The sequence below is a fragment of the Nerophis ophidion genome, linkage group LG03 (genome assembly GCF_033978795.1).
Source record: "Nerophis ophidion isolate RoL-2023_Sa linkage group LG03, RoL_Noph_v1.0, whole genome shotgun sequence".
NCBI lineage: Eukaryota > Metazoa > Chordata > Actinopteri > Syngnathiformes > Syngnathidae > Nerophis > Nerophis ophidion.
In genome coordinates this window covers 67,708,943-67,724,084 of record NC_084613.1, presented here as the reverse complement: position 1 = coordinate 67,724,084, position 15,142 = coordinate 67,708,943, and the positions used below count along the sequence as shown (strand labels likewise).

Genomic DNA, 15,142 nt, shown 5'->3' with positions numbered 1-15,142 from the left:
GTCCAGGGTGAGAAGAGTCAGCTGTGATCCGACACACACGCCTACTGGTCCGGAAGGACAACAGGTCCTGGAGGGATGGGAGCCTGCAGCCAATAACCTTCTCAGCAGCACATACGATGCGCTGCAGTCGATGCTTGTCCCGTGGCGTGACTGTGGCGCCGGAGAACCACACAGTGAGGGAGGAGGTGAGGATGGACTCGATGATGGCCGAGTATACGTATACCTATACACGTAGGACTGTGTCCCAATTCATAGCTTGAACACCATCATAAAGTTAGTCGACGTCACTACAATGGTGGGCCTGATCACGGAGTTATGAAACAACCTATAGAGAGGAAATAAAGGTTCTGGCAGGGTGGTACACGAAGATCAACCTGTGGCTGAACATCAAAAAAACCAATGGGATGGTCTTTTGATTTTAGGAAACAGAGAGCGGAACATGCTCCACTTGTAGTAAATGGAGCATGTGTAGACACTGTGGCCTCAATAAAGTTCATTGGAGCATACATCTCGGAGCACCTCACATGGACTATTAACACTTCAGCACTGGTCAAAAAGACACAGCAGAGACTTCACTTCCCTGGTTTGTGCGCAACTTGAGGAGAAACTGCAGGTATCTTTTTATCGGGCCACCATAGCGCTAGTGCTGATGTACTGCGTAACTGTGTGGTTTACTGCCTATTCTTCTGCAGAGAGGAAAGCCCTGCAGAGGGTGACCAGGACAGCGTTGAAGATCATTGGCCGCCCTCTGCCCTCACTGGAGTACGTTGCTCGCTCTCACTGCCTCGGCATAGCAAAGAAAATTCTAGCAAACAGCTCTCCAACTGGTCAGCATTTGTTCAACCTGCTGCCATCAGGGAAAATGATTTTGGTCACAAGACAAAGAAATAAAATACCAAAAGGACATTGAATCTGTACCAATAGTAACTTCACACTGTTGCATTGCTGTTTGTACTGCTATTTATGTATTTATTTTTAACATGTCATTTATTGTTTGTGTTTTTAAACTGCACCTACCAGAGTAGCCACCTATACTGTAATGTTGTCATGCTCTCAGGTTTGATAAGGCTAAAGTGTCCTGGTCTATTCTATTCTACTGAAGGTTTTCGCATATTCAAACACATGCAAACTTGAAAGCGCCTGCGAAGGTAACCTATTAAACTTGTGCGCAGAAGTTTGTCTGTTACTGTAAGTGAGAAAAATAAGGAGCGTAATCCATTTAGCGTGTTTATCCTCATGAATATGTAGAATATATCATGAGTGGGGTGAAACGATTAATTTTAACAATAATTTCATTCAATATTTGTGGTTGCGGATATGATTGAGGAACGATTTTATATTTTTAGTATTCAGTAGTAGTGTTCAGTACATGCAAAGCCTCAGTTAAATAGGGCGGTCTGCATCCCTTTTGCATTTGTTGTAACACACAGTCTTCATCGCGCAACAATACCCACTAATAGTACATGCAATTTTATAGTTTGCATCTTAGTGGATAAGGCCACATGTTTGTACACTCAGAATGCTGCAGAGGTAGAATAGAATAGATAATTTAAATCAAGTGTTTAAAAAAGTCTAGCAGTTCTCTCAGTGTAAAGTCATTGCATGAATGTCATTACGAGATCTCTAGATTTAATCCAAAAACAGCCACATCACTGGCAACAGCTGACGTTATGCTGTAGTATCCAATTAGGTGAGGGATTGTGGTCAAATGTCAAGGGCAATAGGAGCTGGAAAGTGCCGACGCATCCTTCAAACTGAAGTTTATTGGGTTAACTTACTCAGCAGGTTCAGTCAACCAAGTAATAGGCAGTGTAAAGATAGTAACTTGCAGTCTACTGCATGTACCTGTAATGTTTTTGTCATTTCTTTAGGATATGCCTTTAGGATATGGTACCTAGGTGACTGCAGTCTGCTCAAATAAAACAATATAATAATTTAATGTGGGGTAAATCAGTACAGTATCGATTAGCACTTATAATAACAAATCATCATAGGCTATATTATATTACACCCTAAAAAACAGGATTGCTCCACAAAATAACTACAGAAATTAGTGGTTTTTACAATTGATTGTTCATTCATTGTGTCTTAAAGCATTTATGACAAAATTGGCTGACGTTTCTGTAGAAGTGAAGTGAATATATTTATATAGCGCTTTTTATCTAGTGACTCACTAGAGTCTTACTTTATCTAGTAAAACCCAATATCTGATTTTTACATTTAAACCAGTGTGGGTGGCACTGGGAGCAGATGGGTAAAATGTCTTGCCCAAGGACACAATGGCAGTGACTAGGATGGCGGAAGCGGGATTCGAACCTGCAACCCTCAAGTTGCTGGCACGGCCGCTCTACCAACCGAGCTATACCACCCCCCCCCCCACCCCCCCCCCCCCCCCCCCCCCCAAAAAAAATGACAACATAGCATCAGCTATGGAAATGTAGTCATGGACAAATTTGCTCATGGACAATTTCAAACATAACATACTGATCTACCGTATGTGAAATTATTTCAATGCAAAGTACATTGTGTTTACATTTTCTAAATGTGACCACTTTAATTTCCCTGTAACCTCTGATTTACAAAGTATACAAGAATATATTGGTCTGGTTTCATTTTGGTTTTCACATCCATGCATCCTTCCATTTTCTACCGCTTGCCCACATTTGGTTGGCAAAAGCTAAACACATATTCACATTTAAAAAAAAAAATCCTTCTAGCATTACTCCTGCCCACCTCCACAATAGCAAATGTTCCAAGGGTAGAAACAAAATGTGTGTTATTAACAAAACCATGGTCGAGGCCAGTGTTTTCAAACAAACTCAGAACTGGATAAAGGAACTACAGTATATCAGTGGTATGACCTTTCTATTATGAGAACAATATCGGAATGAAAACACTGGGGGTGTTAATACGCACAACACATTCACACATTTAGAGCAAGGGTGAAAATCAAGAATATGAGCATTACAGTATGCCTTTTACCATACAGCTAATATATACCTGTGTTAGCCTCAACTCACAAGGGAATTTCACCACTCCTTTATAATGTCATCACTGGTTGACTCTATAGTTCATTGCTGAGATTGGTAGGATGTGAGTTCAAACCCTGGCAGAGTCATACCAAAGACTATAAAAAAAAGGGACCCATTGCCTCCCTGCTTGGCACTCAGCATCAAGGGTTGGAATCGGAGGTTAAATCACCAAAAATGATTCCCGGGCGCGGCACCGCTGCTGCCTACTGCTCCCCTCACTTCCCAGGGGGTGATCAAGGGGATGGGTCAAATGCAGAGGGCAAATTTCACCACACCTAGTGTGTGTGTGACAATCATTGGTACTTTAACTTAACTTAACAGTTTACACCACAAGGCACTGTCCATTTTGTTGATAATTTGTATGTATTTTGTGATGTTTTCTGCATGTACAACTATACTTTTTAGGGTTGCTCGATTGTGAAAAAAATAATACAAATTCACTCTAACATTACAATTCGATTTGCGATTTTTATATTTTCATCTATGCACTTCCTACCGCTTGTCCTTTTGGGTCACAGGGGTGCTGGAGCCTATCACCGCTGCACTCGGGCGGGAGGCAGGGTAGACCCTGGACAAGTCGCCACCTCATCGCATGGCCAACACAGATAGAAACACTCGAAAATGACAAGTGAGGGAAGACCTGTTACTTATAGACTGTCAATCAACATATCTTGTCTCAAGATGCAATGCGTTAGAACAATATGGAATAATTTACTTTTAAAAATATTTGGCTTTATCCAGACAGACTCAGAGCTTTTATCTACATCATGGGTCTTAAACTGAAGAAACAACCAATAAAAACTACACCATTTTTATAATGTAATGTAATCGTCCATCCATCCATCCATTTTCTACCACTTATTCCCTTTGGGGTCGCGGGGGGCGCTGGTGCCTATCTCAGCTACAATCGGGCGGAAGGCGGCGTACACCCTGGACAAGTCGCCACCTCATCGCAGGGGTAATGTAATCGTATTATATCATAATAATGCAAGTAATCATTTAATGGGATATACATTTTTATTTTTCATAACTATAGACTTGTTTACCACTCTACTGTAATTGGAAGGTAAATAACTATCAGGATAAAAATAAAAATACAATGTATTTTTTTGCCCAGTTGGAAAAACTAGTTTGGGTTGTCTTTTTTTTACTGCTCTCACAACATTCTCGCTTGTTTTTCTGTCTGTGTTAATGGTGTCATATTGCCCATCCAATTTGAAGCCGAAATATTACCACAACGGGACATTGTATTCCTATTTTTTCCTAATTTTTGATCCTTTGCGGAACTTCTCACTTGCAAGTCGCGAGTTGCAAGGCTTTCTGTCTGTGCTTTCTGTTTGTGTGTAAACTGACCACCAAGACTAAGATTGTGAATCACTGAAAGAGGGCTCACTATCTTCAGTTAATTCTACTGTTACATAAACACCCTAAGGTGGTGAGAGCGATGCACAGTGCGAGAACTCTTTCTCCCTGTTTGAAGCGAGAGATAAAGAAACGCGAGGCTAAACAATTCTGATTGGCAAACATGTCTGCTATTCAGTTGCCGGTGACCCTCAGTGAAAAAAATCTCCGCCTCTTGCGGTTATTTATCGCAGTAATTAAAATCTTAATGTAAATTTGATGTGGATTAAATTGTGCAGCGCTGATACTTGTTCACCATAACATTAGTTTTGTGTTTATATTTTTGTGTGTCTGGAACAGATTATTGTTATTTTCCTGACTATAGAACCACAGGTCTGTAGGCTGCACCCACTGAATTTCAGAAGAAAAAAAAAAATGTTCCATATATTTGCCGCACCGAACGATAAGCCACAAATATAAATGTTGTGAAACAAGTTACAGTACTTACACAGAAAGATTTTGTAAATGTTTATGCACATACTAGGCCTCCAAAATTTCAAAAATAAATCTTAAAAGCGCTTTTCCCTCCAAAATTGCAATTAATTTGCAATCAATTTAATTTGTGATTTTTATACTTTATACTAGGGCTGGGCGATATTGATATACGCGCTAAATCGCGTGTTTGTCTCTGTGCGATATAGAAAATTACTATATCCTGATAGTCAAGTATACGTTCTCACCCAGTTGTTTTTAGCTGCGGGCATTACACTACAGGCTCTCTTCACTGCTTCTTGTGTCTCCTTCTCACAGAGTATAAGCGCACCTTCTTACATACGTCACATACTGTCACGTCATACGTCTCATACGTATACGCCCTCGCCCAGCAATGAGGTAGCAGTCTGGGTAACGTTAGCTGTGATGCTAGCGAAGCTGTGCAAGTGGTAATACGATAGAAAGAAGGTAAAAATCTGGTAACAAATGAAGGAACAATTAATTCCCAAGAAAAACAGCATCCATCGTCTGGTTGTGGTTCGGTTTCAAGCCGGAATATGTCGAATAGACAACTTTAATTTGTCAAGTGTGGGGCACAAGCATTGCTACCAAAAGTAGCATTACTGCTAATATGTTGCATCTTTAATAAATACAGTTTTGGTCAATTGACTTAGTTTTGATTTCCTCCTCTGCATGAAAGTTTAAAATGAGTATATATTAATGCAGTATGAAGAAGAATGTTTTAATGTAGACACATAGAATCATCATACTGCTGTGATTACATGTATCAAGTGTTAATTCAAAGCTAAGGCAAAATATCGAGATATATATTGTGTATCGCGATATGGCCTAAAAATATCAAGATAAAAAAGGCCATATCGCCCAGCCCTACTTTATACGTAAAAATGAATGAAACTGAGAAGTGAAGGAAGACATGTTCATTTTACACTGTCAATCAACATGTCCTTGTCTCACGGTGCCGCACAGAGCAATATGCAATAATTTACTTAAAAAAAGATTTGGCTTTATGCAGACAGACTTATGCAGACAGAACATGCTTTTAAACTGAATAAATAATCGATAAAAACTTGTCCTACTAATTTCAGGGATCCTTGAACTCATCGTAGTTTGTATACATGTACAACTTTTTCTGATACTGCCACAGAAATAAGTGTTTTATGTCACTCCTTCTTTATCTCATTTCGTCCACTAAATGTTTTATGGTGTGGGTGAATGCACTAAAGTGACCTTTGTTGATTTTATTGATTTGCTGGAGTGCTTATCAGGCATATTTGGTCAATCCATGACTGCAAACTAATCGATGCTACCGTGCTATTTAGGCTATCTACATATTGCATCATTATGCTTCGTTTGTAGGTATATCTGAGCTCATTTAATGTCCTTCCCTTATGTCCTCTGTGTATTTAATTTATATTTACATGTATCATGAGACATTATCTGTATGTAGTATTGGCTGCATTTCTCAGAGTTGTTTGTGTGCCATGTTGTTCCAGACCACAGCAAACGTTACCAGCTTGCAAAAATGGTAGAAAATCCATTAGAAGAAAACAGCCTGCCGTTTCCTTAAATTTGGACACACATCTATATACCTTTGGCCATTATACTGTAAGACAGTCATTTCACCCTCTGAGAAGCCTCCGTTTTACTAATGATTTCCAATTTTGTAAAAATGTGTAGAATAAAAATCCATCTCAGGTGCTGAGAGCGATGCAGAGGGTGAGACCTATTTCTCTTTCTCCTTGTTTGAAGCCGGAGACTAAAAAAACCAACACACCTGGAAATAGCAGTTTATCGATGCCGGCAAAGTATTGCGACTTCATTTTCATGTATTGTTCGATTAATTGATTTATTTACTAACAGTCCAGGCCTAGTCAGCATTGCAATTTTTTCCAAGAAGTTTACAGTTGATGAACTGGCTGCCTCCACTGCAGAGCACACAAACTTGCTGTTTCCCTACTCACTTTTGATTGGCCAGGAGGCAACGGACGTGAGGCTCAACAATTCTAATTGGCGAAAAGGTCTGTCATTCAAATGCCAGTGATGACGGAGAAGAAGAAAAAAACTCTGTCTCTTGCGTTTATTTATCACACTGATAAAAACATCAATGTCGATTAATCGTGCAGCTCTATTACATATCATAATCGTTTCCAAAAGGTACCTGTAACACCGCTGTAAAACGCCTAATCAAACAAAACTGAAATCGTCGTCATGAAGGCACTAGCTGCGGAAGCAAGCTCTTTAATCAGTTGAACTGACTCAATAACGCCACGGTGACGCTTTGCTGAATTTACTTAGGAAATTGCGAAACTAAAACTATACAAAAATAATGCAATTATAAGTTAATTATCCTAACACAGACACCTATAAATGTGTTAACATATTAGCTAATGCTAACAATGCTAATTTGATAACTAGAGGAGGGGGAACTAATTGATTTTTAGATGAATAGCAATTCGTACGTTGACGAATATAAAATCGATTAATAAACATCAATAATCGATAATCTATTTAATTATTGTAAATAAAGTAATGCAGACACTTCTAAAATTAGTCTGACTGCAGGTAGCCACCTCACAGAGAGATCGACTCTCTCCTTTATTATAGGGCACCTATGTTCCAGTTGTGCACACATTTCTAATAATTTAATTAATGTAAAGGTGATTATTGTAACTGTTTGTTGCAAGTGATAAACACGTATTTAGTGAAACGAAAGTAAATGTAAAACTGCACCAATATACATTAATTAAAAATGCATAAATAATCGATTTTTAAACAAATCGTAGCTCCTGAATTGTAATCGTAATCGAATCTTGAGGTGCCCAGAGATTGCCCCCTCTATTGATTACATTACAATAGCACATACAAATATGCATGTAAACACCACTATCAAACATGTGACTGTTTATGAAGTATGACTTGTTTTAGATATAATGTAAAGCGTACTTACAAACATTGCCAGGATTGATAAATGAAGAAACCATACAAGTAAAAACACTATGGACGACAAAACGGCACTTGTACTTCCGGTTCAAGGCACTATCCATCCATCCATCGATTTTCTACTGCTTGTCCCTTTTGGGGTTGCGGGGCTGCTGGAACCTGGAAACTATCTCAGCTCCATTCGGGCGGAAGGTGGCCTACACCCTGGACAAGTCGCTATGTAATCGCAGGGCTAACACAGATAGACTGACAACATTCACACTCACATTCACACATTAGGGCCAATCAACCTATACCCAGGTACATGTCTTTGGAGGAGGGAGGAAGCCAGAGTACCCGAAGTGAACCCACACAGTCACGGGAAGAACATGCAAACTCCACACAGAAATATTCCGAGCCCAGGTTTGAAGTTGAAGTTGAAGTTAAAGTTAAAAGTCAAAGTACCAATGATTGTCACACACACACTAGGTGTGGTGAAATTTGTCTTCTGCATTTGACCAATCCCCTTGTTCACCCCCTGGAAGGAGAGGGGAACAGCGGTGGCCGCGCGCAGTAATCATTTTGGGGATTTAACCCCCAATTCCAACCATTGATGCTGAGTGCCAAGCAGGGAGGTAATGTGTCCCATGTTTACAGTCTTTGGTATGACTCGGCCGAGGTTTGAACTCATGACCTATCGATCTCAGGGCGGACACTCTAATTGCAAGGCCACTGAGCAGGAACCCAGGATCTTCGTATTGTGAGGCACATACACTAACCCCTGTACCATCGTGCACTAATCAGTAGGAAATACCTGCAGTGAGCAAACTTGTCCAAGAGATGGCGCCATAGCACAAACAATAACACATTTCTTCAGTATTTTAGGAAAGCTATTTGTTGAATATAAAACATTATGGCCGTTAGTGAAGAAAAATTCATAAATTAAACGCACTGTGGCAGCATGGTGGAACAGTGGTTAGTTCATATGCCTCACAATACGAAGGTCCTGAGTAGTCCTGAGATCAATCCCGGACTCGGGGTCTTTCTGTGTGGAGTTTGCATGTTCTCCCCCTGACTGCGTGGGTTCCCTCCGGGTAGTCCGGCTTCCTCCCGCCTCCAAAGACATGCACCCGGGGATACGTTGAATGGCAACACTAAATTGGCCCTAGTGTGTGAATGTGAGTGTGAATGCTGTCTGTCTATCTGTGTTGGCCCTGTGACGAGGTGTCGACTTGTCCAGGGTGTACGCCGCCTTCCGCCCGAATACAGCTGAGGTAGGCTCCAGCACCCCCCGCGACCCCACAAGGGACAAGCGGTAGAAAATGGATGGATGGATAGATGCACTGTTTCATAAGCCACAGGGTACAAAGCATAGGAAAAAGGTAGCAGCTTGTAGTACGGAAAATACGGTATTTGAATGTATTTCTTTCTTTGAGAACGGAAAAAACCTATTGTATTCTTGACTTTTCATGATTCACAGTACACTTTTTTGTCCATACATACCATATTTTTTTAAACAAACTATCAACCAATCTGGTCTATGACTTAAGAAGGCGGGCACCATCCTAAAAGTGGCATCAAACGTGTCGGTGTTCCACACAAAACTGTGGCCAGTCCTCATGCGTAATGTTGATTCTGGAGCCTTAAATCCTATTAGAATCTGACCCTAATCCAGACAATGGAGGTGAGAGGCTTGGGAGGTAGGGGTGAGGGGGGCAGTCTAAATCTAACAAAATTAAGAAAAAAAACATTAAGTGATTATTTAAGGAAATGCAAATCAGTGGGACATCTTTGTCTCTGTTAGTCAGAGAAGGAAAAGCATGCATATAATCATAGGAACGGATACAGGAACAGAAATGCTTCCTGCCTCTTGTTTCCTGTTCCCTGCCAGGCAAAGGAACATGGAAAATGCATCAGGATGAGGAGAGAGTCCACACAGGTTCGAAGATGTAGCCTATATCTTTAAAAGGTCAGGCAAAATGGCACTTTGTAACCAAACTGTGTGTAGTTGATAGTGAAAAGTGTTGAAGGGAATTTTAAAATACATCATAGGTGATAGTGAAAAATTACGATGGGAATTTTGAAATACATTATAGGTCATAGTGAAAAGTGATGAAGGGAATTTTAAAATACATTAGGTGATAGTGAAAAGTGATGAAGGGAATTTTAAAATACATTATAGGTGATAGTGAAAAGTGATAAAGGGAAATTTAAAATACATTGTAGGTGATAGTGAAAAGTGATGAAGGGAAATTTAAAATACATTGTAGGTGATAGTGAAAAGTGATGAAGGGAATTTTAAAATACATTATATGTGATATAGACAAGTGATAAAGGGGATTTTAGAATACACTGTAGGTTTGTGAAAAGTGATAAAGGGAATTTTAATATACATTATAGTTGATTGATAGTGAAAAGTGATGAACGTGATTTTAAAATACATTATAGGTAATTGGGACAATGGAACTTTTAAAAGGCACTTTACTAATAAAATTAGGGACTTTAGGGGTTTAAAGGGGGGGGGGGGGGGTTCTCAAAATCTGTAAAGCCCCCCTCACTTAGCATAAACCCCCGAAATCTCGAGCTGCACCCCTGCCTCGTTATGACGTAAACTAGATTTAAAAAGTAGCCGTAAATTCGCTCACTTTGGCGGATGACAACCCCGTCAATCTCAGACTTGAAAATAATTAAGATGACTTCATTATCCCGAGCTGCCAATTAAAAACAACATGTATATAAAAAACAGAATTCTTTAAATATGAACGTGTAGCTTACCTGTTGCCGTATCCTCCAAATAATGTACAATTTTGTTGAAAACTGTTGGTGGTTACTTTCACCGTTTGTCCTTCAAAGAATAGACTCAAAATTTGACTTTTTGAGTTCCTGCATTGGTTTGGGTGACAAGACAGGAAAGAGTTCGGCGTCCGTGGTGTTTATGTCCGAGTCAAGAGTGACCTGACCGCTCAGTGGATGACAAGACGATGAAAGCTGCTTGCCCCCGTGACGTCACGCCTCCACTGTTGAAGTGTTGGAGGTGCGTTGAGGTGCAGCTCGGAATTTCTTGTTTCAGAGAGTTTTGTTTACGCCAGCAAAATATCCTGCAGAGTGAATAACTCTTGCCACATCCTTTATTTCTAATTATTACACGACCACTTTTTCCAAACCCATACCGAATTTTACCCGAATTAAAAACGGTATACACTGTTTAACTGCAATTACAAAACAAAATACACAAGGCTAGCTGCCTTGAGAGCCATGAATACTTAATTATAGGCAGGTAATCTAAAACTTTTTCAAGGAGACACCCAATCCGCTTTTGAAAGCCACTGCTGGTTTTGTGGATCAAATTAGGATATGTGATACAGTACCATATCTCATTACTGCCACTGGGACAACAGCATGTCAGCATCAATTTAGCATTTTTTTTTTAATTTGTGTTTTAAAAATGCACTGTAATTATTAAAACACCATACAAATGGCTCTCAAGGCAGCTAGCCTTGTTTATTTTGTTTTGTAATTGCAGTTAAACAGTGTATACCGTTTTTAATTCGGGTAAAATTCGGTATGGGTTTGGAAAAAGTACCCCGCCTTCCGCCCGATTGTAGCTGAGATAGGCGCCAGCGCCCCCCGCGACCCCGAAAGGGAATAAGCGGTAGAAAATGGATGGATGGATGGATGGCATACAAATACCATACGTTTGTGTTACAAATGTATATAAATTGAAATACCACATTTGATATTATATTAACATAAATATATGTGATCATTACAATAAAAAAGTACAGTATTTTATAAGTGTGTTGATCAGGTGTATAGCATTTATAATAGTATGACAGATGATTTTTCAGGCGTTTTATGGTTTATTTCCAGCTCCACTGGGACAATACCTCCATCAAGTGGACAAGTCAGTGAAGGGAACCTACACACTGTAGAGCAGTGGTTCTCAAATGGGGGTCCATGTACCCCTGGGGGTACTTGAATGTATGCCAAGGGGTACGTGAGATTTTTTAAAAATATTCTAAAAATAGCAAACATTCAAAAATCCTTTATAAATATATTTATTGAATAATACTTCAACAAATGCAACAATGCAATATTCAGTGTCGACAGCTAGATTTTTTGTGGACATGTTCCATAAATATTGATGTTAAAGATTTCTTTTTTAGTGAAGAAATGTTTGGAATTAAGTTCATGAATCCAGATGGATCTCTATTACAATCCCCAAAGAGGGCTCTTTAAGTTGATGATTACTTCTATGTGTAGAAATCTTTATTTATAACTGAATCACTTGTTTATTTTTCAACAAGTCTTTAGTTATTTTTATATCTTTTTTTCCAAATAGTTTAAGAAAAAACACTACAAATGAGCAATATTTAATAAATCAGAAACTGATGAGATAGTGCTGTATTTTACATCTTTATCTCTTTTTTTCAACCAAAAATGCTTTGCTCTGATTAGTGGTTAATTGAATTAAAGAAATGTTCACAGGGGGTACATCACTGAAAAAAGGTTGAGAACCACTGTACTGTAGAGACCGACCCGCAGGCTCGGAGAGACCACATGCCCAAACAAGGGGGCCGTAAGGACGTTGCCTTTGAGCGATCACGCGGTGCCTTCGTCTTCTATTGACATCACGGCAACAGCAATGGCTGCAATGTCTTCATCAAAGTGGAATCTCGTGGGATGATATTTTATGAGAATTGCAGCTCCATCCATCCATCCAATTCCTACCGCTTGTTGGGGGTTGCGGGGGGGCTGGAGCCTATCTCAGCTGCATTCGGACGGAAGGCGGTGTACACCCCGGACAAGTCACTACCTCATCGCAGGGCCAACACAGATAGACGGACAACATTCACACTCACATTCACACACCAACCTACAAGTCACAAATGTACCTTATCAAAATTGTCACGCCCACTAGATAATGTTTCGTTTTTGTCATGTTTGGTTATTTTTTGGACACTTATTTCCCGCTTTTGCACTTCATTGTTTCTCTTATCGCCATAGCAACTCATTAGTTTCCACTTTGTCTTCAAATCACGCCCCTGTCCTCAGTTCTCACACCTGTTAATCATTATCATAGCTATTATTTAAGCCACAGTTACCAGGTAGTCAGCCTGGGAACTTCCTATTACACAACTCCATTCATGCCAAGCCATGCTGTTTCCCTCTTGCTCGTGCCAAGTAAGTTTTTGGTTTTGTTATGTCTCAGTTGTATAGTTTTGTTTTTGTATATAGTCATGCCATTGTCTTAGTTTTGTTTTTAGTAGTCACGTTTGTTCTCCGCCATTGTGCGCGCCTTTTGTTTGCCTTTTGTTGTAGTTTGTTTGTATTAGTAATAAATTAAAATGTACTTATATTCACGTCTCGCTCGTGTCAACTATCCTTTGCGTCGCAGAAACATTCCAAGTCCAAGTCTCGACATAACAAAACTAAACAACTGAGACATAGCAAAACCAAAAACGTACTTGGCATGAGCAAGAGGGAAACAGCATGGCTTGGCATGTATGGAGTTGTGTAATAGGAAGTTGCCAGGCTGACTACCTGGTAACTGTGGCTTAAATAATAGCTATGATAATGATTAACAGGTGTGAGAACTGAGGACAGGGGCATGACTTGAAGACAAGGTGGAAATTAATGAGTTGCTATGGAGACAAGAGAAACAAGGAAGCGCAAAAGCAGGAAACAAGTGTACAAAAAATAACCAAACATTACAAAAACGAAACATGATCTCATGAGCCTGACAGAAATGTTTTAAATATTGCTTTTATTTTGCCAAAAACTGCAATGGAAACGCAACTAATGACTGGCAAGTCTTAGAGTTCGCACTTAGCAGACAAGAATGTCTATTACAGCAGCCTGCCATCAGCTTCCTGCAGGGACAAGATTTTAATCACACAGAAAATACATGTATAACACAGTTTAATGAACAAATATTTATATTTATTTGATTGATTATTTGTTGTTTTTAACATTTTTCATCAAAACAACCGAGGCTCTGTCCTGACCGCATGTTTCTGACCTACTGCCATGCATAGGTCAACATGTCTATGTTGACCTATGCCTATCTCAATCCCTAACTCTATGCCTCTGTCCTTTTTTGTTGCAGTACCTGGTTTCTGGGTCACGGGGCGTAGCCACACGAGCACACACCTGATGCTTGTCATGTCCTGACTACTAAAGCATTCCAGAGTCCCCCTTGCTCAGCGCCAGTAGATTTTCTGACGAATCACCCTTCCGACCGTGTTCATCTTTACTGCTTTGGCTCATCTCACGCTCCTCGTCCCCTGTGACTTTGTCGCAGAGTACCTGTATTGTGCTTCTTTTCCGTCACACGTTAAGTGTGCTTTCTTGGTTAATATTTGCTCCCTTCCTTTTAGAGTGCATCTGTTTGTATTATATTTTCGTCCCTTTGCTCTGTGTTGGGGTTGCCGTCGTGAAAACATATAACATCTTCAATTGCTGTTTTGGGTAGCAAATCTAAACGTAACATATTTTAAAGTATGCATACTGCTGCAAACTACTGCACAACTCAGTGATTTCATTCAAAGCAATCAATCAAAGTTTATTTACATAGCCCTAAATCACAAGTGTCTCAAAGGGCTGCACAAGCCACAACAACATCCTCGGCTCAGATCCCACATCAGGGCAAGAACAAACTCAACCCAAAGGGATCAAATGAGAAACACTGGAAGGGACCGCAGATGTGCAATGGACGTCGAGTGGATCTGGTTAATAGTGTGAGAGTTCAGTCCATAGCGGGGCCAGCAGGGGATCATCTTGAGTGGAGACGAGTCAGCAGCGCAGAGACGTCCCCAATTGATGCACACAAGAGTGGTCCACCCCGGGTTCCGACTTTGAACAGCTAGCGCAACCTCTATGGTCACCTAATGACCTTCTGCACGCAGGAGAGGGGGGCAGAGCAAAAGAAAAGAGGCGGCAGATCAACTGGCCTTAAAAGGGGGGGTCTTTTTAAAGGCTAGAGTATACAAATTAGTTTTAAGATGGGACTTAAATGCTTCTACTGAGGTAGCATTTCTAACTGTTACCGGGAAGACATTCCAGAGTACTGGAGCCCGAATAGAAAAGCTTGCAGGCTGTTTTGGGGCTCTGGGGAATCACTAATGAGCCGGAGTTCTGAGAACGCAGATTTCTTGGTTAACTGGACATCTTTATGTGCTCGACGCCTCAATCATTGGTATGTTTTCATCTACAAAACCATTCTTTGTATCACTCCATCTTATCTATCTTTTGTTTTAACAAAAAAAATAAGGAAGTCACACTCTGCGTTCAATGAATGTTCTTCAATTTGTCATCCCCAAAGTAAGAACTGAACT

At 40.1% G+C, this 15,142-nt stretch overlaps 1 protein-coding gene across 3 annotated transcripts in view; it reads right to left on the bottom strand.

The window, feature by feature from the left end:
- The window catches only part of LOC133549955 (unconventional myosin-VI-like), a 96,949-nt gene extending 86,145 nt beyond the window's left edge, over positions 1-10,804 (bottom strand). For all 3 annotated transcript variants that reach the window (XM_061895892.1, XM_061895894.1, XM_061895895.1), the window contains exon 1: positions 10,581-10,804. The gene's annotated coding sequence lies outside the window, so the exon portion shown is untranslated. The remainder of the gene's footprint in view (positions 1-10,580) is intronic.
- Between the last annotated feature and the right edge of the window lie 4,338 nt (positions 10,805-15,142).